Source organism: Athene cunicularia (assembly GCF_003259725.1).
Source record: "Athene cunicularia isolate RWA chromosome 3 unlocalized genomic scaffold, athCun1 chr3_part1, whole genome shotgun sequence".
NCBI lineage: Eukaryota > Metazoa > Chordata > Aves > Strigiformes > Strigidae > Athene > Athene cunicularia.
In genome coordinates this window covers 19,940,557-19,966,810 of record NW_020799097.1, presented here as the reverse complement: position 1 = coordinate 19,966,810, position 26,254 = coordinate 19,940,557, and the positions used below count along the sequence as shown (strand labels likewise).

Sequence of the window (26,254 nt, the reverse complement as noted above, 5' to 3'; positions counted from 1 at the left end):
GATGTTAAATGTAGCGCTTTATTTATTCTATACCATCTCCATCTTCCAATATGACTCATTAAGTCTTCTTTTCTATTTGTATTCCTCCTTTACATCAACAGTACTTTGATCACTGCATATAATAAAATACTGTACAATTTTTTCATCAGTGTATTAGACTCTAAGCAAACTGCTTATGCATAGAAGAAGGGAATTTGCATTCAATAACTAATATCCTGAGTTCCTGCAGGTAGTATATTAAGTCATCAACATAAAGAAAGGTATTTTGGTTTGCTTCATGCTAGTCTCAGTAGACAGGCCTACTTTAGAGGCTTACATTTTATTTAAATTGCAAGTCACTTGAACAATGAAACAGAAAACAAGCCAGTTGGTGATTCCCCCTTGTCTTTGTTGGTCTGCTTCCATTAATCCGTATGTAACAAAGGAGTGCAGAAGTCTGAGCAGAAAGAAATAAAAGAGTTTTCAACTAACATGCCTATGACCATTTTGATTGGGATCCTGGAACATTTATCAGTCTGTTCCCCTATGATTACACATTCAGTTATGAAGACCCATTAGCCCTTGTAGTAAGTGGTTTAAGTTCAGTGGCAAACACCATGGTGGTAAAGCATTCTGGGAATGCCCTCTCCCACATTACAGCCAAGTTAGTACTTCATTTAAGCTGCTTATCTGAAAACCATACTGTGGATCTGATGGAGGGATTTAGGACCAGAGAAGGCATGAGCATGCAGAAGTGAACTCACAGCTAACTACTTTCTAACATTTTTAACCACAGCCAAGGAAGAGGCTGAAGTTCAAAATGTTTAAGAAAGAAATGTGAAACACAGTACTAAGAATAAGCTCATCAATATTATTTGAAATGCTTTTAACCTACTGGATTAATCTCTTCCTTTAGACCATAGCAGGAAAACCTGATTCCTAACTTTTTTTGGAATAAATGGAAGTCATATGTGTACACAAGCCATGCATCAGGACCACATCTGGAATGCCACATCACATGGACAGACAAAAAACTGATTTTGTCCTATAGCCATTGCTGGGAGGGAAGTGGGGCAAAACTTAGCAGTAGTTCTTTGCATAAAGAGCCCAGTGTGATTCAGAGACCTACTGCAGATCTTACAGCAGATCTTACCTACTACCACATCTTACAGCACTGCAGAGCTGTTCTCAAACCACTTATGAAAAATGGAAACATGTTTTTCTGTACAGTTTGGTACAGTTTACTCATGTGTAGCCAGCTATCATTACTTTTTGTGGTGGTCTTTTAATTGAATAAGCAAGATTTAAGGAAATAAAAAATTATTAATCTTGGTTTGTCTAAACCAAACACCTGACATGCTACCAAAGTACCAAAAAAACTACTGAAAATCTTGTGTTTGAACTGACGGAATTTCATGTGGAAGTACTCCTTGGTACTCTGTAATAAAACTGTAAGTACTGTATGGCAGATTTATAAAATACAAAACTACTGTAGTAAAATAATGATAATTAGGAAACTAAAAAGTGAATGTTTCTGCTCTTTCTGAATGCACTGTAACAACACAGGTATGGAACATGTTCTATAAAAATAACAAGACATGTCTAACAATAGAAATTATATATTTTAACAATCATTACAATTGTATAAATACCTCCTGTTCTCCACTGCTATGATCACAAGGCCACAGCCACCTATGCCTTGCCTGAGAATAATCAATGCCATTAGAGAACTGGTGACACATCAGAATTTGTGTAACACATTAAGTGAAAAGTAAATGTACTCCAGGTTAGTACAACAGATATGTGTAACTCTTCTCAGACTGAGTGTCACGCTCAGGGAATTCCCTCAGTGACTTCCCTGACTGCCAGATGAATCAGTTTCTGATCTCATTCAAGGCTAATATAAATAACAGGGATTTGCCTCTCTCCTCTACAGCTTACAGCTATGACAAATATATGGCACTGGTCATCCAGGAAAGCACTTTTAAGAGGAAAGTCCAAAATGCCTTAGACCTTAAGAGAACAAAAAATTTCTAATAGCTGAACACTGAAAATATTGCCCTAATTACTTTAGGAATGAAACTGACTTCATTTTTTACTAACCACAGGCTAAGTCTCTGACAATTATTTATTTTTAAATTACCTATAACTAACATGTTTTAACACGGAATATGAAAATCAAAAGATAGATCAAGGAAATCATGGCTGCAATGAAAAGACATGAAGCAGCACCAGACTTTTCACGGCTCTCTGCAAGTTCTAGAACATTTCTTGTAGTTTTTCCTTGTTTCTCATATTCAAATAACACAAATATTCCTGCTCAGATTGCCACTCAGAGATGATGGAAAATCCCACATCATAGTGGCTCTAGAAACTATCCCCCATTCTCAGTGTCTCCTGGCAGCAGCAGTTTTCTGTATGTCTGGTAGCAACACTGTTCCTCATGCTTTGATACAGGTCATTAGGCTTGGTCTCCTGTTGGAACTATCACTTGAAATGGCAGCCCCCAGGGGTTATGCTGCTGCCAAATTCAGATCAGGGGAGTGAAAAACCACATTTCAGGATCTTTCAGAAAGCTGCTTTTAAACTCCTTGTTCAAATATAGACTCTCATTACGGTCCTGATTCTATATCCTGATTGTGTTGAGACAGAATCCAATGACAGGATTGCAGCTTAAATTCATATTCCTGCAGGTACTCAATATTCCCTCTGAATATCCTTGCAATAATAACACTTTGAATGCATATTCCACATTTTGTCTGAGGAATTCAAAAGGGTGTTATAAACATCCAGGGACACATCCTGTTCTCTCTGCAGTAGTTAGAGAGCCTCCCCAACTGAACATCTCCTAACACGCAGAGTAAAGAGGGCACTAATCTGTGGAGTGAGGCGCTCGGCGTGACCCTGCACAATGAGGTGGAAAACAGAAATCCCTGCCAATAAAACAGAAGCTGTGGGAGTTCATGCAATTTTGGATCTGTGGAATAAGAGCTGCCAACCTCTTTTTATGAAAATGATTTGTTTTGCTACCCAACCTTCCTTATGAGCTTGTCTGTGCACATCCAGGACTGTAACAGACCCCAGCTCCTCTGCCCATGCTCCAACCTGGCCAGACACAAAGCAGATTCAGTCAGGGATTAATTGTGCTAACAAAGCCCTAAGAGTGGTAGGCCAGACCTGGCTGACATACAGTCAGCCTGAACAGCAGGCAGAACGAGCCTGACCATGCAGGTTGGTACTTGCACTCAATGTGCAAGATGCCATTCACCATCTAAGGACTACTTAGAAATGATACACTCATTATGTAGATTAAAAAAATAGAATCACAGATGTTAAAAGAATACCCAGTGCTGACAGCTGACAGATCTAAGCATAGAACCCAGTATGTGGATACTACTCTGAGGGTGGGTATTTGCTAGTAATGATCACCACTGTCTAATGATTAATAACCACCTGAACTCCAAGCCCATTTTTTTTATCCTTATGGAGAGCTACAGAGACAGCTCCCTTCTGAAAAGAGGCCGGGTTTTGCACTGTTACATGTGACTAGCAAGGTGGGAACAGCAGGTGATAGATTCACAAGGTTTTCTAAAACTGGTGTGTGTCAGTAGAGAAAGGGTTCATTGCTGTAGCCTGTACAACTCCTGGTTGGCTAACTCAATGCCTACAGCTTAGTGCTGCATAGAAGTTTTGCTGCTAATTGCCTTCCCAGTTCAGCTAATTCTTTGCTGCATGAGCTAATCGGGTGTGGAGCCAATTTTCACAGCTTCCAGGGTTTTACATGGCTTTCCATGCTGCAGAGCTACAAACTATCGTTTAATTGAATTAAACACTTAATTGTGCTCATATATGTGGAAAGAATACACCCTCCCCACTAAGAAATAGGGATAGATATTGATCTGTAAACTTGAAACCTCCTTATTCCCAGTTTAATAATAATACTTAAAATTTTGAAATTGTTCTAATTACCAGAGGGTTTTTTGTTGCTGTTGTTGCAGATATTTTAAATAGTAACTATTGTCTGGGGCTTAGAAAGATACAAATAACTAACTGGTTTTCCATAATTTATATTCAATAAGTATTTAAAGAGTAATATGCAGATTTCAAAAGATGTCATTTGGGTTTTATGCCAGTTACTGTATCATGGTACCAGTGTTGTTACACAAAATTATAACAGTAATTATGTACTGAGTATGCACATAGTTGTACACTTTTACTTAAAAGTCATACTAGAGCAAGCTTAGTCCTTCTTTTCAGTGCTGCTGTACAGTTTGTAATACACCCCAGAACTTTAACCCAAGCAGAGATCATTATGATGTGGACACACACACAAGCACACACACACACACAAACAGAGATAATGTGAATGAAAAAGGCACAGTGGAAGTAATTTCATTTTTCTTCTCATTGTTTTTCACATTATTCTTTGTTAAGAAAGAAAGTGAGACAAATTAAAAATTCTATGGAAGATCTCATAAAATTTCACAACAGTGAAGAAAATATTACTGCAAATTAAAGAAAGAGAGGTAGAGAGGATAAAGGGGAAACTAATGGGACTTTTAAGCACTAAATGTATAATCTAGTTTATGTGATGCATTAAAGTCAGCCTGTATTATTGAGACACGCCCCTTGCATTCCCAGGTGGTTTACAATGTCTGTGTAGTCCATGCCAAAAAGTTCTGGATGCTTTATGCTAGAATCACATTTGCTGATGAAGCACAAATTTAAGAAGACAGGCAAAAGAAGCCTATGTGACTAGAAATTGATAATGGTCCATAGGACCTTTCACCTTTATATTACTAGTTCAAATCCAACCTAGCTAAAGTAATGGCTAAAAGTTGTCAAGGTCTGAGAGCTGTTCAGTGGCCTATGTGAAACGAATGCAATGATCTTCGACCAGCGCCCTGTGGAGTAGCAGTCAAATTACAATTCTTCCTCCTGCCTGTTTTTTAGGGTGACTCCTTAGACTTTGTACAAAGAGGGGGACAAAAAAAGCCCTGGGAATAGCATCTTAACAGTCTACCTTCTCTGCAAGCAGTAAATACCATAAGCTTAGGGCATTTAAACTTATTATTACTGAACAGCAATTTATATTGCATTAGCACCAGTGGACCATGACTGCTATCAGAGCTATGAGCATACAAAAAGAGATTACTCCCTCTTCAAAAAGATAGGTAATACGCATATGAGAGAAAGGACAGAGGGACAGAATCAACTCTACGGATTGTATTTATGCTTAACGGCAATCCTTGGCCCCAGTCATGCTACACTGAACAAAGGCTTTCAGCATACCACTCTTCCCAGCACTCGTTTCAAAACACTACCCTATGCTTCGATTAAATATATCTGCAAGTGGTTTTAAAAGCATATATACAAAGCCAGGGCATTTTCCTATCTTTGTTGTAGCAATGTATATCAGTACATCACTGGTATGATTGTAATAAATTCTACTACAGTTTGGAAACAGTTTCTCAAGACTATTTAAGGTCTTAAAAAGAGACCTTACTCATTGAAAGCTTCAGTTTCTGCCTCTGTTAAGAGTTCAGTGGGATTGTGGCTCCACTGCTTTGCAGTACCATACCAGATAATCTTCAGATCAGCACAGCGGCATCTGATCACCTTTACTCTGAAACAGATAAAGCTGTAAAATCTCAATGTCAGATGAGGCAACAACACTCAAATCAGAGAAAGTCCCAGATAACATTTTTTAAAGGTCACATCCAGTACAGCTAAAAGAAAAAATCCCATAAAAACACAAATACCTCTAATGAGTTTGAATTAAAGTCATTGGATAGAAGTAAAATACAAAAAGATGTAATTTAGAGGCTTAGAAAACTTAAAGCAAAAGAAAGGTCCATTTATTTAACATTCTTGATTTGCTTTGTGATAGTTACATCACTCAACCCATACTGCTTTTCTCATTGCTCGTATGTTTTGGGGAATTTTGAGGAAAAAAAAAAACAGTAAAAGACTTTAAAATTTTGTCCCTCTATTATCATTGTATCTCAAATGCTCAAATGTTTTTTGAAATAAAAAAGCTTTTCAAAATAAAAAGAGTTTGGTAACTGAATTCATGTCCCTCTTTACCCTTACTCTCTCCTGTCTTTCACACAGCGAACTGTCTGTCTTGGGAATCAATACACATATGCGTAGACCATGATACAAATAAATTCTTTCTGAGGATTTACTTATGTTTCAGCATCTTCACTGACTCCTGAGCTTGGAAACATTTTACATTTTCTACTATATTACTGGCATAAATGTTGACTCTGCTAAGCTTATTTTTCAGCCTCAGAAACATATTTAATCTTGTGAGGAAGAACAACCACACCAGGTGAACAGCATGCAAATTTTCAGTATCCTGTTTGCCTTATGGGGAGACTGAATTTCTACTGCAAATTTAATGTGGCAACAGAAATCCAGAGTTATAGCATTGATTAACATCTGTCAAAATACAGAAACCCAAAGCAAAGCATCCATCCTTAGTTTCCTCTGTTGTGCAACTATGTACAGTAACATCAAGATAAATTCAGAGATATCAGAAATGGTGATTAAACAATATAGCAGTAATGTACATTTTTAGATGCTACGTGCAGCAGAAAGGCCAGGGTGAAGTTAGAAAATAAAACTGTACTTGACAGTGAAATTTAAGACTTATTATGAAGTGGACTTCCTGAAATTAGTTTGCCTACTGCAACTTTTCCACCTTTTACCCCAAACTCTATATAAATTACACCATATTCACACATACTTAAACAATGCACAATTTGCCCACTCATATATGTTATTTTCATGTATGAATTATTTTTATTATTATATTGCCAATGGTTTCTAGCTAAAAACTGCATGGACATCATGCCAGGTCCTTAGAACATATGCCGTGTACACTGTGTAGATACACCATCAGAGAACTTCAACAGATTTACTGGTATGGGAGTAAGAACCACAGGTTAGATGTGTTAGGAAGAAAGGAATCTGAAATCTTTAGACATAGCCTTGACAGGAGGATCCGAAGAGGCCCGAATCAAAGGTAACATTAGTATTACTGGTGTGACAGACAAGATGGTGACCAAGAAAACAAGCAGTAAGGAACATCTAAGAGGGAAGCCCTTTTTAATCACATCTATCTTGAGTTGCTATTATAATATCTGGAGTACAGATATAAATCTGAGTCAGTAGCACAAAGATGTCAGCTGTATTTATTTGTGGGTAGGACTGTAGACTTGATGTGTAAAAGGAAAGGAGAGATGAATCAAAACTTAAACCTCCTTAGGATTGTGGCAGAAGTCTGCTCAGGACATTTCAACGTATGAACAAAAGGAATGATTAAGGATTTAGGAGGAAAACAAGGAAACAATGGAGCCAAAGATACATGGTATGATGAGATTTAATAAGATCAAAACTGACAGTGTGAGAGGAGGAGGAAGAATTGTCCAAGAGAGAATCATTAGGTACTTTGGTGAGAGTGGTTTCAGCTAACAAGAAGGTCAGAGGCCAATATGAAGGGGTTTATAATAGCACTGAAGATCAGATGCTTTTAACAGAATGTGAATGCATAAATAGGACAAGTGATCTTGGAGCAACAGTGGAAGCAACAGAGAGGCAAACAGAGTCAGGACAGTTTGATAAGGATTGGAAGAGTTAATAAAGACTAATACACTCTTGAATTATGAAAGGTTAGAGAGACATAGTCAAGAGAAGATCAGGAGAAAATGACAGCAAGTGTAAGAGAGGTCAGGAAATAGGGTTATAAGGGATCACTGGGGAAAAGATGAGAGAGAAGAATAGGTAAGAAGCATTTACCTCTGCATCAACAGACAAGTAGAACAGTAGTATGTCTAAATAGCTGTATAAAAATAATAATAAAAAAAAAAAATAACCACAATGAGGGTGGAACAGGGTACACAGAAACATGGAGTCTTTTAGAATCTGGAGCCTCCGTCCTTGGAGACATTCAAAGTAGCACAAGACTCCAAGCAACATGATCTACCTTTGAAGCTGGCTCTGCTTTGAGCAAGAGGGTGGAGTAGATGACCTTCAGAGATCTGTTCCAACCTGAATTACTGTGTGATTCTGTGTAAGAAGGACAGAATAGGGGAAGATAAGATGGAGAGATAGAATAATAATTTCACAGTTTATCAGTTTGGATGTGTGTGAAGAAATCATCAGGATTTTAATACTGCTTGACGTACAACATGGGCCTTTAGGAACAGATTTTCAAAGGTACTTCCACATACAAAAGTGCAGTAAGTATCTAGTGGGATTTCCAGGAGTGCTTATATCTAAGTCTTGGCAATGGAGACGAGATTTCCTATATAAGCAGCTTAGCAGTCTGGGGCCTTTATAAAATCCCCATCAGTACTGTACAGGTCTTAAAGAATGTGTATCACCTTTGAAATCTGACCTCAATATATCAAGATAACTGGATCCAAACTGAAAATTAAAAGAAACTGAAGGGAAAAATAAACATAAATAACAATATAATAGCTATATATCATATAAGAATTCACCCTATCCATGCTTTAACAGTTAATATTCAGTAAGAGAGTATAAATAGATTGGAACCCTTCTACCATAGTTGCAAGCAGCATATTTCTGTAAGTCTCTGCTCTTTAAAGTATAATAGAATTTTTTTTTATGATGATGAAACATTCTTATGTTAATGACCACACCAAAATCTCAGTCCTTTGCCTCTCTGGAAAAGAATAAACACGTTAACAATATGGGATCTAGGCAAATCTTTCATGAAGATTAGCTTCACTTAATAGTTGACATCAGAGAGATGTACAATGGGTCATGTGAGTAGATCAAAATCCCAGACTCCATCAGGATTTTGGAAGATTATAAGAAAGGAACTGTGACAGCGGTGCAAGGAGTGTGCTGTAACAGAATGTTAGATTTCTGGGTTAGTTAACACTTTTCTTCTTCCAAAGAGAGAACAGATGCAGGGAAAGACCTGAATTTCTAAAGGCATTTTTGCTGGTAAATTATACCTACATATCTGTACTCCCAACCAAAATATATGTTCTGAAGTTTCAATGTCAAATGGCAAAGGTATAAAACAGAGACCCCGATTCCTGACTATGCAAAAGAAGAGAGTAAGGATCACATCTTCAACGCAGGATCTTTTCTGCAGCAGCATTCATACAGTTAAGAGCAGTTTAGGGGTAGCTCTAATCTTTTCCAGCTGCTCGAAGCTGTTGCAGGGCTATTGTTACTTGGTCATACAATAACGAGTACATTCCCTACCAATTACTAACACCAGGTAAATGCAGGAAAAATAGTCACTGGAAGTGACTTTGTGGATCCCAATGGATATCTGGTCAGAATATAATCCACTCTTTTTGTGAATTGAAAAGTCAAGTTCTTTTGAACCATTTAAAAAAATCAAAATAAAAGCAACATTTATAATGTTTAGCAACTACAGGTAGAGTGTCAGCAAGTTTTACTGCTGAATATTCAAAAATATGTATTCCTTGGAGGTATCTTGTAAAATAAAAAGGTCTCTGAGTAATAATAATACAATGAAAACTAAGCAGCACATGTTCTTAAACAAATGACATGCATAGGAGTAGTAAAATGCTCTCTTACACATTCTGTAACAAAAACACAATCAAAGCTGCTTATTTAGCTAACAAAAGGCTGATTTTCTGATGTTAACATCTTCTGCCTTTAACAACTTGAGAATCAGTGCACGACTCCAGTAGTACAAGGAACTCCTCACCAAATCATGCTAAAAAAATATTTGCTTTGAATAGGTTTACCTAAGTACACAGAATCATAGAATCATAGAATCAATTAGGTTGGAAAAGACATTTAAGATCATAGAGTCTGACCGTAAATCTAACACTGACAAGTCGACCACTAAACCATGTCCCTAAGTGCCACATCTACACATCTTTTAAAAACCTCCAGGGATGGTGACTCAACCACTTCCCTGGTCAGCCTGTTAAGGGAAAGAAAAAAGGCAGGTATTGCATGAAAAATACTTTCAGTAGAACATAGACCTTCTGACTGAAGATAATACCCCAGTTGTCTCAATGTGTATTTCATTTTACTTTCCCCAATTTTAGCTTGGTTTGTGCTCAAGTACTCATTATGCATCACTCAAACAGAAACAAAACAGATAAGAATGTTACACATCATTAGGGAGTATAAACTCAGCTACCATGGACAAAGCCCCAAGCATCCTAAAGCTTCACTGAGAATTGGAAATAGATTTCTGTCTTTTAGTTTTCAGGAAATGAAAGAAAAGAGCTTTCTGATCTTAGATATCCTTGGCACTGATAAACAGAGTAGTCACTGTGGGACTACTCACATAAATAAGGTTGTAGAATCAGGCCCATCATTCTTAATTTAAAAACATCACTTTCCAGACTCAGACCAAATGAGTAGAAAATGTGTCATGTTTTTTATTAGAAATTTAGAAGTATGAACTAGAACGTGTTTTTCAGGACAAAAATGATTCTGTAAAGGAATATTTCTATTTGAATGCAATAAAATGTCTTTCTCTACTAATTAGACTCTATCTCAAGGAATCAGACAATGCCATCATTGTGCCATGTGTGGAATCCAGCAGCCACAAAAGGTCCTTTTTTTGCCTCTGCATTTAATACACAGGTTTGTACAAACCTATTGGGAGGACAGCATTTACTAGCTCCGTGAAGATTTGTTACATTTCTGTGCTGATCATAATTCCTGGTTCACATATACAATTTAAGCCATAATTTGGCAAGAAATATAGCCAGATGAGACTATGCCCCATTTTCCTGAACTGTATAGGAAGTAGACTGATTTTGCATGCCTATGCCTGTGTCTACGTTGTTTAGAGAAAACACTTCAGTCTTGTTTGTTATTTCTCTGAGGGCCCATTTTCTTGATGATGAACTCATACCAGCTGGGATCTAAAAAATACCTACCTTCTGGAGAAGGAAGGGATCAATGATGATTTTCTTTGTTGTCCAATGTGACCTAGCATGGATAGGTGCTCAGCTCTACAAAATTGTTCTCAGCTACCTCTACAAAGTAGTTCCGAGCTATTCATCCTGCCATGTTAGCCAATATTTAAGACCAGTGTGAACTGGGAACTGCACAATGTGCTTAAAGCTGAGTGAGGTGATGGTGCCTGTGAAGGCTGTAATTGATCTAGGCTTTATGCACTTTTAGTCTTAAACCTTCATAGAAAAATCTGTGAACTCTGACAGCACATAAACCCACGCCATTATCCTTTGTTTGAGCTAGAATCTGACCATGCTTTTATGCAGGTCTTGCAGCAAGAAAAAAGACTCAACTCGCTTCCACAGTGGTTGAATTCTGCTGTTTGAACAATTCATCCCCAGAAGACAGATGGCTCTTCCCATAATAGAACTATCTTGGAAATAATTTTAGAACATCTCAGAATAGACAACTATAGAATATGTCCCTAAATACACACACCTGAGTGACAAAGCAATGAGGACACAGTAGTGTCAACAGAGCTCACATCTGCCTTGGGCTACCCCAACTACAAACAGAGTGTAAGCATGAGAACAGGCATGGTCAGTGTACAGCTCAGTTCATCCCTCTTACAAATAGGCTCTTCTTAAATCCACAAATAATTCCTCCTGAGTTAGGAACATGTCATTAAATCAAAGAGCCGCTTCACAGAACCAGAGACTCCTGCTGTGAAAACAGATGTATATACCTTCTTCATAGAGTAGTTATATATTTGTGCTATATTTGACTGTTATTTCCATTCATCTTCCCATTGATATATGCCCTCTCAATGCCTCATAACCTTCATACAGCCCAAAAGTCCCTCTACACTGACTTGGGGCATATAGATCAAAGGAGAAGGAAGGTGCTGCTCACAGAGTAATAGGCTGCAGGAAACCAGATTTAAAGAAAAAGGGCAAGATAGGGGCAATTCTGGGGGAGCAGGAGCAGTGGTGAATATGAGCAGTAGCTGGTAGCTCTGAGAAGCTAAAAGGTAATACAAACCATGAAAGCATAAGCATCACCTGAGGGCAGGGAGGGGGGGATAATAAAACAGTGGTTAGAACTATGCAAACGACAGTTTGGAAACATTCAGTTGTCTTAGGTTTAAAACTTCCCAATCCATCAATGATCGCACTCATCATACAAGCTGTAATACTACACTATTTGAGTGTAATTAATGGTTTTCTTCTTTCTATGGTATCTTTGAAGTAGCTATTTTAGCATCTGTGAGACAGTGTTATTCCCATTTTACTGATAAGGAACTGTGTCACAGAAAGACAAGAGCAGCCAGAAGATGTGAGCAACGCAGGGAACTGAGCACAAATCTCCCATATTTATTCTAATAAATCTCACCATCATTATTGTCTTGCTTCAAATCCAATATCCTTGCCCTCATTTAAAATATTCCCCACAGTCTCCATTATAAAGCTTAGGCTGTCCTGGCATCTTTTTCCAAAATCTTTTATTGATCATGTGCTCTTTCAAGTTCCCTGCCAGGAAAAGAATGAGGCACTAAGATGACAAAGCAAAGTGCAATGGAGTGGAAGAGCCAGAAGCAGTGGAAGAAGAGAGGAGTATTATGATGCTTCCAAGAAACTCTGTGTTGTGAAAAGCATGAACAATAATTAATCAATGCAAAGTGAGTATTTCCCAGGGCTACCTAGGTTCCTTTCACATGGAACCCCACTTTCACAAAAAGATGGTAGCTCAGTCCATCTTGGAGCTGGCTACAATTTCTAGGAATGTTTCAGAAGCAATGCAAAGCTTTACAATTTATGGAGGACAGAAGTAAATCTACCACCTTCTAATATTTTAAATTCAAGATCAAATAATGATTACGCTACCTTCAGTTACAGAACAACACAATAGTATGCAGATAAAATTATCCAGTCTGTGTTAAACAAAATATCATACTAGATAAACCAGTGATCCCGTCTGGATTCAAATCTTAACGAGCGTAAACAAGTAAACTGAATGACTGTATATAAGCAATCTGAATAGTATCTAGAACTATACAATTTCCATAGATCGGTATTGCAGCATTCTTCTGCATAGGCTCTGCCCAAGATATTACATTATGTTAACAGTCTGTTGAGTGATGAAGAGATTAACCTGCCCAACTGTTACTGGGATGTGTCAAGAGGTGCATCTGTAACTCAAATAGCCAGTAGGTCTTCCTTCAGTGATGAATACTGGGATTGCATCCATGCAACACCCCAAGAGTCTGATTTCATCTAGCAGAATCTGTCTGGATTCAAGACTGATGAACAGATAAAGTGTGATCAGCCATGGAGACAAAAAGCAGAAACACCTGAGTAGAAGCAGACATGGCAAGTATCGAGCAGGATTAGAAAAGTCTGCCTGGAATAGGTGCATCACTTCTGTTCCCTATATTTAATATTTAAGTCCAAATTTTGAGCAAAGTGCAACTCGTGCAACGTTGTCCTAGAGTGAACAGAGGCTCTCCTATCAAAGTCACAAGGACCTTTACATTAAGAGTTCTGATCAGTTCCCTAGTGTCCAAAAGAAAATGAAGCAGCAGAGAAGAAAGACAGAGGAAGAGCCAACATTTAATGGTAGTATTTGGAACAGGCATTCAAAGAGACAAGCGATGGATGGTTGGAGGCACAGAAACTGAAAAAAAACTTTGATGATGGCATTCTGGCTGGAGAGCCAGTGAGAATAAGAAGGACGTACAAAAGCCTGGGAATCTAGCCCTGATGAAGACATACAAACACTGACTGCAGAAAGGCACTGAAGACAAGGAGGTAAAGAACAAGCACTTGGGCTATGCTTGGGATAAAAAAAGGAACAACACAGGACAAGAAACCAGTGGAGCAATGAGAACTAGAGCTGTTCTGCTAAGGACACAGGATTGGGTTATACTCAAGAGTTATAACAGAGAGAAAGGGGGTAGAAAAGGTCATTGAGAATTGAGCAGAGAATCAATAATGACTAAAAAGAAACCCTGTTGGGACTTCTAGGAACCAAATTTCAGTTTCTCGTGATTCCTGCGCCATCAGTAAATATCTGTGGAATCTAATGATTATGAAAAAGGTATCTTGTATCTTATTCATCCAGCAGTAGTTTTCACCAAATCTTATTCCATGCATCTCCTTTAGTAGAAGAATGGTACAACATGGTGTGGGGGATTTTAAGGTTCCAATTATCTCATAATTCAGATGGTCATTAAGATATTCTTATGGGTTTCTGGTTTTAAAATGGTGTACTCTTTGTCTCTCTCTTTCTCACACAGACATTTTTAAAGTAACTTTTAACATGACCAAATCAAGAACAGAGATGTCGGAAGTGCCAGGTTGCCTATATAACCTAATTTTTCCCTATCTTGTGAACAGGCAGCATGATGGAGGCTAATGGCATGACTCATATACCATTTTTCCCAGAATACACCTGCTTCATACAGTGCACAAGATGGCCTTTCTGTAAGAATGTATCAGAACTGTGTACTGAAGAAGGTTCATTTGGTGAAGAATTTTGAAGAAATGCACTAAAAAATGGGACAGCATTGCAAGATGAGAAAGAATGGTTAAGGTAATTGGATGCTGGCCTAGAAAGGATTCTACCTTTTCTTGCCAAAAAGTTTCCATTGTAGTAATTCAAACCACGTTTTCTACAGGTGGTCACTAAAAGTATATTCTTCATTTTCTATGTGACTCACAGAGATGAGGCATTTGAATTTGCAGGAGTGATAAATGCTCAGAGACACAGCTGGAAACAGAAAGACCTAAGTTGAAAAAGTTCTATATAACAGTAAGGAGCTGGAGCTGAGGCTTTTGGACCTAAGCACCTCAGGCTGGTCTTGTAGATTAGTGGCACCTTTTGAACACAGTTTCTCTGGGACATGGTTCCCCAGTCATAAAACAGAAATCACATTGTCTTCTGATCTCAGAGGCCTACAATACAGCTAATTTAATGTTTGTTCATCATTCAGACGCTATAGTGATGATCACTAGAAAAATCCCAAAACAAAATTAATAATAATAATAATTCTGTCTTTAGAGCAGGGCTTAAATACTCTGTAGTAAACAAGGTATGGGGCCACACACTGAACAATGTCAAGAAAATAAAACACTGAACAGCTGCTTACTAAGTGACTATCATATATACTGTGAACTGAATGAGGAGAAAGTCTTTTAAGAAAAATAATATGTGATCATGTAATTAAAGAAGTCTTGATAATGCATATGCATGGAATAGATTAACTTGTCATAACAAAGTTAATTCTGGCATGTATTAGTTTTCGAGTGTTTGGAGTATTTAATGTACATTTTCAACATATAATATGAAATAACTGAAGATCCTGCTGAGATCTGATCTAAAGACATATATCAACCATGTGTATTTTATTTATCTAGTTCAAAACAGGATTTAATTTTGACTACTGGAAATGCAATACTGTAATGAATGATAAGAACTGGACTGTTGGAATGAGTATTTCATTACCAGTTATTTATATTTTCTACAAAAAGTTTGGATCCAGATTTTAGCCAAAATTCTCCTTTAGCATCATGAACAGCAAAAGAGGCAGGTTAAAGTATAGAGACCATCCTCTATGTAATATGCTACAGCACAGTAGTTCTTGCTGTCTACCATTGTCACTTGAATTAATTAAACTACATGAGTTCAACGAGAAATTTATGACTGATTCTCACAAGTAAAGAGCATATTCAGCTTCCATTAACTTCAGTGTGTTTCTCAGGACCCTGGAAAGTCAGACTGCTAATAAATGTACAGAAAGGAGGTGAAGAAGGGTCAGCTTCAGTGAATACGTATCATCACAGACTAAGAGAGTTCCCCTGATGGGGTCTCTATAGGACATAGGAAACCATCCTAAATGAGATATTTGTCCCTTTCTACAAATTCTCCAAGCCTTCACACCAAAGGCTACTCCACTGGGGCTTCATTATTTTGTTTGTTATGGGTTCACAATTTAAACAGACTGTCTGCAGCTTTTTAAGAGTGTAAATAAGGAAAGGAAAAAACTGTCCTATTAAACAAGCCAGTATTTTGTTGTTCTTCTTGTTTGAAAGTAAATGCAGACCCTTTCTGGTGGCTATTTCCTTACTATAGAACTTTCTTGTTTACACTGAACTCAAGTTTTATGTGGCAATATTCCCTGAAAAGAATCAGTTAATTAATCTCTACAAAAAATTAAAAGAAAATCATGTAGACTCTATCTGACCCTGAAGGGTTTTCCCCTAAGAATTAACCACTGACTTCTTGCAAATCATCAACCACTCTTTAAGAAAGCACAGTTTATTTGAACTTCGAAAAATGGATTTAGATATTAAGTTATTTATAAATATTCATAGATGTAGAAGGAAATGCTCAGAAATGCAAGCTCGCATTTAACAGATTTTGTGAAATACTTCAACAAATTATTTACTCAACCCATTCCAATTTTCAAACAGACTGGACACATAATTTCCATGGCAACTTCTGTGTAGATGTTCACCTTTACCTAATACCTTCTGAAATCTGAACTTTAATTCAAATGTTTTTGAAGTTCAGTATTCTATAGAGTCTATAATAAGTCCTCTCTAACAAAATAAACTATTAATAAAATATTAAATAAAATGTATAGGACTGGATAGATTAGTTGCATTACTTTGCTGTATATATGGCTTGCACCACTGCAGACAATTTGGGCACTGCAAAAGGGGGATATTACAAGACAGAAAGCTGAAAATTAAATTTAGACATGTACATGCTAGGACTGTCAAAATTTTCAGTATAGTCAGTGGATATCTAGTCAGTAAAGTCAGTGAAGCCTAGAAGGAGATTTCAGCAGACCAGTTACCTCCTGACCCAACCCCATTGACTAAGAAGGGAGCAAGACACCTGTATGTAGACACCTGTATTTTGACAACTTAGCCTTGAAGAAAGTACCACACCAAATTTGGAAACGAAGCCATCACTTTTAGGTTTTGTTACACAGACTACTGGGAAAAAGATGCTGTAGACGAATAGCCAGTACAACCCTAAGAAATGTGGAGTCAAAACACATATTTTGATCAGCCCTGTTCAAATACATACAAGATTAAGCCAAATCAAACCTTCACCTCCTCTTTTTCATATGCATGAGAGTTTTTGTTCATTAAAACCACAGGCTCCTTGTTTACCTATGGGTAGATAATCTGTATATCTGATTAATTAAGTGGCTTCCATTTGAAATATTATGTCATTTAAGAACAACTATGTCTCTTATATCAGCATATCGAATCAGAAATTGTATCTTGTTCATGCGTTCATTCCTTACTTTCATTTGCACTCAAAGATATGACCCATCACATGTGTAATATGGCTACATATTTAAGGTAAAATTTCAAAGATGCTTTGGGTTTTTTTCAGTGTGTACTGCCTGGTTTACCATGGTTCAAAGGAATTATGTCCCTGGCTAATGAATAGACAGACAACATACAAGATTTTGCTTTCCTAATCTCTTATACACAGTCATTTTGCACAGAGTCAGCTCAGTGGGTACTTCAGAACATACACCGTATACACATGTTCGTAAACTTCGAACAGTTAAATTCCTGTCTCTCCTGCATTATTTACTACACATTGCTTCTTAAACTTTGGATTCCTTGGCTTTGCATTTATAATGAAATTTTAAGATGAAGTGCTTGTTACCATGGAAATACTTTTTTATCCTGAAAATTTTATCACATGGGCATTTCTTTGGGAGTCTCCAAACTATAGCAATCTTCATTCCTTTGTCATAATTACTATCTCTTATTTCTTAGCAACTTTTAGCTATTTTACATTCAGCAGCAGATTTGCACTGTAGTAGAAGGATTTAAAATTAAAGTACAATAGTCCAAATGCAATAAAATGTCAAACCTGCTTTTTAAACTCCTTTAACTTTGTATTTCAATTTCAGCCATACATTTTATTGCCTTGACGTCATTTTACATACTAAACACAGAATACTGACTATTACAATGATTCTAACAATTTCACAATGCATTTTGCAAGTTCAGGTTCACTTAGTCCAGCCTTGGTATTGCTGTCTTTGAAGTTAAATGCAATTGCTTAACACAGCCATTTGGATCTTACTTTATCTATAGCAAATTGTTTTCAGGCTGATCAAACATACATGTTCTATAGCTATGAAACAACTTTTACCTTTAACAGTAAGATAAACTGATTTTACAACACATGCACTTACAAAGCCATTTTTATTGCTGTTTACACATTTGAAATTACTATAAACAAAGACAGCTAAATATTGTAACTCTGAAAGACAGGGAAAATGAGGTAGAGATATTTAGTCAACATATGCATGATTCAACTTAATTTCATGTCTTCATCTGTGGAATCCATCATAGGTCTGCTCCCAATTGCTTTTGAAAAACATGCCATCTATTTAAGTAGCAAAATACAGATTTTGGCCAAAAGGCATCACTACCTGAACACAGCTAATCTGCTGCAGAGCAGAAATTAGAACACTGGTCTTCTAACTTTAAGTTTCTTGCTTAATCTCAGACAGTTCTACAGACTGTATTTCTGAAGCCTGAGGGGTTTTTGCATTTATTTACTGAAGTACATTTGAGATTATTTTTGGCATCTTCACACTGGGTCATGAAACAGCATGTTTTGGCACCTGCTAGCCTCACTAGCAATCTGCTTACTCCAGGCTGTCATTCTTGTCCTACTCCTGGGTATGCATCTGACAAAAGTCTTGCAGGTTTGCTGGGATCCAGAGTTTTGCAAACAATAGGAGAAGAGCAGCATAAGAAAAAGCTGCATTGATATCCAAGTGTTTTAGATGGGTCTTTATTTGTTGATTATTTATTTTAAATAAATAATAAATAATGCTGTTCATTCCTGTATGTTCCATTTTTTTGCTTATGGTTGATACTTAATGCAACCACAACCAAAATAAACCAGAGATCCTTTCTGCAAAACTCATTTGTGAGCACTTGAAAATATTTATTGTGGGGACTTTCAGGTATATTGCACTAACCACCTCATCTACTGGGGAGTTTAGTGAAACTCTGGCACTAACAGTAATGATTATGATTGAGAAACAATTTAAATTAGTCTATTAGCCTAAATTAATTGCATTATCTTCGCTTCTCTGCCTACTTGCAGAGATTTCAGACTGAGAAAAAAGTATCAGGTTTTGAAATGGTTTACAAGGACTAATCAAACCATGGTGAGATCCTGTCCATACATATTATTAGCAGAGACTAGTAAAAAAATTATGCCACTGTGGAACCACTGAAATAACTGATCATAGATGTATACAAATTACCTGTTCACACAATAAAGTCTACTCAGTTTTCACATATTCATATATTAAATAGGAGGAGTCAAGGGTGTAATTTTTTTTTTTTTTAATCACCTCATGACTATGACTATGAACATGAACCCCACTGCAGTGAAACCAGGAGCTCGGAAGGAAAAGTTGCTTCCTGAAGAGCAGGATATTTTCCTCTGACTTTATGCTCTGACTTAGTTCCTACAGACACAGAGTTCATTTCACCTAACTAGATATCTGCAATATAGACATCAACATTCAAGATGATCCCTAGGTTTCTTTTATAGTCATTAGTAAGGAATATGCTATTCTACAGTCTGATTCATCTGACCTATTTAGATGTCTACCTTCCAAAGAGATGAATCATGCCCTAAAAGTGTCTATTTCTCTCCATTGACTATAAAGGCAGCCTGGCCAAAGACAATTTAGATATAAAAGACATCTACATTAGGACAGATAAATTTCACCCCAGAAGCCATGAAGGGGAGCACAACAAGAGGGAATGCTGTTTTCAGCAATATTTAATTTCTGTATGATTTTGAAATAGAAATCCATCCACAGGATCATCTGGGGACAATACTACTGAGAGCTGTTGAGCAGCAATGCCCTGCTCTGTCCCAAACCACAGTGGAGCAGCTCCCTCTCGAAATGCGCAAGGTGACCATGAAATGGTAGTATTTACTCCCTCTTCACTTTTCCAAAAAATGTATTTGGAAGAAGAGATAAAACTTTTAGATTAACCTTCTTTTTCTAAATTTTGTTTGCAGTAACATTAACAAGGACATACTACAGAGTCATAAACTGTATTTGTACTTGCATGCAGGAAGGACAGCTGAGCTTATAAGAATCTGCACATACTTTGTCCTCCCGCCATGCTTTTAAAAACCTTTTTAAAAGCAGTTTCTCATTAGAGCCTTGACTGACTAGAAAACATGTACCTTCTGTTGACTTTAGCTACTTACTGGATAAGATTCTTTATAGTTTTTATCAAGCATATTCCTTTCCTTGGCATTCTTCAGTGCCCTGAAGATAAATGTATTGCTCTAGAAATGTACTTCTGTACCTCTTCTGCCTTGGTGCATGAAAGTCTTTTTTTATATATAGGCTTGTTAATAAAAGCTTTATTTCTACTGTATAAAAAGCATAGTTCTGACCTAACTCAACCCTGATCCAAACTCTATTTGATCAATGAAGTCTTTCTCTTAACTCCACTTGGCTTTCAAATTAGTCTTCTGTGTCTTCCTTGGCTTCAGAAGAAATACTTCAATTAGATATAGCAGCTAAGCAATACAGTCATTCATTTGAAGTGGAAAAAAGCAAAATGTGCATATGTGCTAAGATTTTTTTTTCCCACCAAAATTTTCAGCCCAATATTCATAATGACAAAAGAATCACTTAAGACCATGTAACAAAGCTAAAAACTGGAAACCGCTTGAAATAAAGCTGCATGATAACCCTTCTTCATAAAATGCTAGAGTAGCAGAAAAGGAGGGATTTAGCCTTAAGAAGCTGTAATGATTTGGCAAGATTATTTTTTATCTCTTCTAATCCAATTACTTCAACACTTCCTAAGTGTTTGCTACAAAAATTATCAACTCTATCATCATCAGATTTCTCTTAAAAAAAACATTTTTAGTTATGTTGTGTATTCCCCTTGATATGGGATTGGGATTTATACATGTAGCTGCTAGTGCAATGAAGAGAGGCCATGCCCTTTGATAGTGGGTTAAATTTGATTTTATATCCCAAAAAATTTTCAGGATGATTTAGGGATTAGGTATTATGGGAGGCTGAGCTATATATCCAATAAAACACAAGAATCTTTTTTTTTTTTTCTAATTCTCATCGGTGATATGACCCTGCTCTGGCACTTTTAGTTTTAACATAACTGTTCTCTTTAGCATGCTAACATCAGCAGCAGCCTGTGATCAATCACAGTTGGCTGGCCCATGCAATATAAACAACCATGCCTGTTCACAGGAGCAAAGATGCTGCCTAGAAACTGCCTCATTTTTGAAACCACTTAAGTCTGGAGAGACAAAGAGAAAGAAGCACAATGTTACGTGATGATTTCTACTACTTAAATTTACAGTGGTAATTTACAAACTAGAAATTTAGCAACATGTGACATTTTGATTGATGAACTTTGCTTTTTTATAAGGTTGTATTAGGACGATTTACACTGCCAAGAGCTAACATGAACTTGTTATCATGACAGTATATTTGTAATACTCTGTCTGAACTAACATAAGGCATTATTTTGCTTTCTGTATCTCTGCCATTTCATCAATATCCTGACATAAGAACACTACGATAGAGAAGCATAGTGAATTTGTTTCAGATAATGAAAGAAACTAAGATTTCTGACTACTCAATTATTTAAGTGGAGTAACTAAGATACCTGAAACATGGAAGGACACCTGATTCTGCTTCAAAACCAGAGAAGATACAGTCACAATCCCTGATCCTTAGGTCTTGCTGAATTTTGCTCAATATTTAGCTAAGCATCTTGCAGAAAGTTTGTAGCATAGACAAAACCCGAACTCATCTTTCCCAACTCTAAGTTAATTTTCTAATTAATGGACTAGACATTTTTCATTCCCTGAGACACTGTAGAACAAGCAGGAAAACTATAAAGCTGGCTAAAAAGAATATTGTATACCAGGTATTCCTACACTGCCTAATTAGGGTGTCTTTTCACCACCCTGGCAGGGCAAACTGAATAAATCAGTAGGGATAAAGTGCCTTAAAATCCCTAATCTATGGTATTGTCCTCTATGGGTCTCCATCCTGTAAAGGACCAGTGTCCCTTGAAGATGTCAAATAACTATTATATTAAAAAAGGCTTAAGACGCTGTACCTTCATTGGGTTCACAATATATCACAAGATGGAGCTTAAGGCCCAGAATCATGTTTCTTTCTGTCATCATCTGAAGTGAGTAATCCTCACAAAAACTGTTCACACAGAGAAGGAAGATTACATGAGGTTTTCAGGGGTTAGTTCCTAAGTTTCAAACTGATTTACTCATCTATAGTATGTACAACTGTTTGTATGTCAGCCACGTCAGGCATCTGCAATGCGAAGATAATAATTAACAAAATGTGTGCATCTTGATATTCCTCTGCAGATAAATGATCAAGTTTTAAATATATTTTGTGCAGGCAAAAAGAAAATAGCAAAAATCTCACCAACAGGGTTTCGTCAGCAAGGTTATGCCTTTGCAGAACTGCAAGAGTCAGTAAGACCATGAGAATTTTTATTTGTAAAATATCAAATGTGAAGAAGGTAAATAATTCACTTCAGACTCTAGGGCTGTTGGTAACTGCTTGTGAGTTATCCCTCTTTGTGTTGGGGAAGGATTGATTTTTATTTTTTTTTTTCTTCCTAGGCCCATGGTTCCTTAATTGTCTTGTTCTGTGGAAGACTCTACAACAGAAAGATCTTCTTGTAAATCCATTTAATTTTCTCATGTACATTCCCTTATTTCTCAAACTTTAAAATAATTTTATTTAGCAGCCCGCCAGAAAGGACTACACAAGATTTCTCAGGATCCTAAAGCACAGTGTGAGAAGTTCTGTGACCTCAACCTGTCCAGCTGAGAATCTATTTAATCATGCCTTGCATATTCTCATCCTACCTTCACAGATTACTTTACTTCTTTCTTCTTATTATACTTGCATTTCAAATTATTATTGCTTTCCACTGTGATATGCTGTGTCTCATCAACTCATGTGGATTGGCAAAAAGTAAATCAGAGGTAAATTTTCTCCTACATTTTTAATCTAAATCTTCCCTACAATATCTTAATTACTATGTAATGTAATTAACTGATTCATGCTTCATGTTATTTCAGTATAGAATTCCTGAGTCTAACTACATTTATAACTGCTGACCATCACCATCAAAGGAATCAAGTCAGTAGACCAATGTACTGTATATGTGTCTCAATATTATAAATTATTCAGCTTTCAAGTGAACTTTTTCCGGAGTTTCCTTTGAGGAGTGGGACCTATGACTACTAGTGGAGTTTATTCTCCTAATAAAATAAGTATTCTTATGTTCTTTTGGGAAAACATAGAGGATATGCAGGAAAATAATAACACAATTGTGTCCTGCTATATAGTTTATAAAGGTCTGTGAAAAATGGCTCCCCAACAGCTGCTCAGCATGGAATCTGATAGTAGCCTTTTGAATTTCTGGGCAATGCATACGTTTTCTAAGTAAGAAATCAGTAAAAGAAATAGGATGCAAAAAAAATCTCTGTGATGAACACCAAAGGAACACCATCTATTTTTCTTAAATTCCTCATACATAGAATGCAAACATAACCAGTATTTTGCACAAGTTTGAAAGCAATGCCATTCTTCAAAACTGAAGTGGGTTTTATCATTACCAGTCTCTGAATTCAGTTCATCCACATTTTGTACACAATCAGTTTATAGGCTCATTTGTTTTTTGCCAGCACAGGATGACTAGAGTGATTGCCCAGAGATAGGACAACACTAGGGGAAGCCATACTTCATGGATAAATATATACAAAAAGAAACAAATAGCAAGTTTTCCAACCTATCTATCCTGCATAGCTAATTCTGCTTTTTGATGAAGTTTAATGAAGTAAAATTTTCTATTTATTTACACTTAACTAGTACTACCTTTCTGATTTCACAGTAAAAAGAATTCCAGTGCATCCTGGTTCAAAAGGATTCAAGGCACTCATTCCTGCTCTGTGTAATTTCAGCAGCAAGAATAATATATTCATCATCTAATTTAGCTGCAAATGACTCTTTTAGCATGAATTGTCTGTTTAAAGATAATGCACAACAGAACTCTTAACTGCATCCCAGAAGTCATGCAGCACCAGGCAGATAAGATCACAGTGGTTACCAGGAGTAGCAAATGGGAAAAGCACTACAGGAAATGAACTCTTGTCAATAATCTCAAGAGAGTGCTATATTTAGGTCAATTGTACCTGAAATCGTTTGGTGGGGTAATTGCTCTTTGGTCCAGACTCTGCTCTCTGAGCCTGTCAGAGTGCTTGTAGGTCCACTGGATTGGATTCACCAATTTTCTTCCAGATTCATTTTCTAAAAGAAAAAACAAAACAAAAAAAAAAAAAAACACTTTACTAAAGGATAGCAAGCTTACCAGGAACAGAGAAAATCACTCATGTGTTATTTTAGCTTTTAAAAACAGGTTTTAAATAAATGTATTTAATACAAAAACTTGTTCCAATATCCAAGTGATTTCCTCCGTTTTCTAGAATAGAAATTTATTCAATTATTCAAACTTTTTATTTGGCACTGAAAAAACTTTCCAAATCTGTTAAATGTCTGAGAAGTGATCTTTTGCTTTTGCTGATCAATAATCAATGCAAAATTAGAATTGGTCTTGCATCCTATAATGTGTCCCAGTGCAGAATTGTTCAGGCTTTAATTTGGTCTCAGTTCTTGTCTGATAATACAGCTTAGTGTTTAATAATTTAAGATGTTTTATGCATGTATTCAGAGGAATGCAATAAATTCATTTTTAGGAATCCAATCTAATGAGCCACATACTGACCCTTTACAAAAGTTAGTTGGATTCATACAGGTATCAGAAAACAGCACCTAATCCTTCTGTCTTATGATTTCTTAGAAGAAATATTCTGCTTTGATAGCACAAAGTCTCCAGCAGTATTATTCCTTCTTCACATTAAAGAGTCAGTATTAATAGGATGAATTTTAAAGTAAGGAAAAGCCTCCTCTAGCAGCTATTCAGCATGTGTTTACCTTCTACACACACAGATGCAGCATCATATTTGTAGTCATTACTCAGTGCTTGTGATTAGTGTCTCCCGTAATTAGAGGAAATGTCATGATGTAACTACACTGCTGAAGAATAGAAATGTACTTTTTATTTTTAAAAAATTACAAAGGGAATAAGACACTCTGCTGAAAACTGCAGTAGGTGCATCAGTTATTTTAGCTATTGTTTCTTCTGTAGAACTTCAAATTCAAAGATACTCATTAAACTGAGTAGATGGCAATAACAGACGAAGTGTTAATGGGGCAGCAGTGGAGTGTGTCAGGAAAATGAAGAGACCCTGAGGGGCTCACCATGCTGTTTATGCTCAGCTAAATTCAGCAGCATTACCATAAATCCTCTAAAAGATACTGTACTCAATTTCTTTTATGCTACTTCTTAGGCAAGGAAATATTCTAGAAGATTAGAAAACGGGAATAAAAATAAGTTTTAAAACTATTTTCTATTAAAAAAAAAAAACCTGTTTGCATGTAAATACACTAAGCAGTATTCTACAATTACTTTTTTGCAACTTTATTAAAAAAAAAAAAAAAAAAAGAGAGATGGTCTTCAAAATAATGTGTGAGCCTAAGTGAAAATTTCTGAAATTGTGCACAGGAACAGAGGCCCTTAACAAAAGAATCATAATTTCTTTCACAAAATTCTTTCAAGAAACAGGCTGCAATATCAATTTCTCACATACACAGTTCAACTGGCTGAAATATGCATATACCCGATAACTTTTCACAAGAGTCCAAATTTCTTCATTTCTAGTTTGTTTTTTCAATCTTAAAATGGCATTCTGAGGTAGTAAATTAATTTTGGGAAATATACATAAACCATTAATTCCAATAATTTACAGCTTAGAAAGAAATATCTTATACACAGTTCTGCAAGCATCTTCATGGTGACCTTAACGTGCCTCTTCTCTTTGATTTCAGAAAAAAACTTCTCCTACGTAAGGATAGATGGATTTATTGTTAAGGAGAAAATGGCCATAACACACTGTGTAACTTCAATTATAAACTCTGCTGCAGGTAAGAAATAATTATTTACACAATAAAGGCACCAACAAAACTGTGAAATGCTTCATGTAGCCTATTTTTCTGCTTTTGTCTAAACGCTGTATTGACATTTATCGCGGAGAAGTTGGGGCCGCGGTGCAGAACGCGCTCCGGGCGGGCGGGGCGGGGCCGGCGGCGGCGGTCGCTAGCCGTGGTGCTGAAACC

General features: G+C 36.6%; 1 protein-coding gene across 4 annotated transcripts in view; it reads right to left on the bottom strand.

Annotated features, from left to right (window-relative positions):
* The window catches only part of MYT1L (myelin transcription factor 1 like), a 310,674-nt gene that overhangs the window by 206,252 nt on the left and 78,168 nt on the right, over positions 1 to 26,254 (bottom strand). For 3 of the 4 annotated variants that reach the window (XM_026844773.1, XM_026844772.1, XM_026844770.1), the window contains exon 2: positions 24,214 to 24,328. The exons of the other annotated variant lie outside the window; for it this stretch is intronic. The gene's annotated coding sequence lies outside the window, so the exon portion shown is untranslated. The remainder of the gene's footprint in view (positions 1 to 24,213; positions 24,329 to 26,254) is intronic. 4 annotated transcript variants of the gene reach the window in all.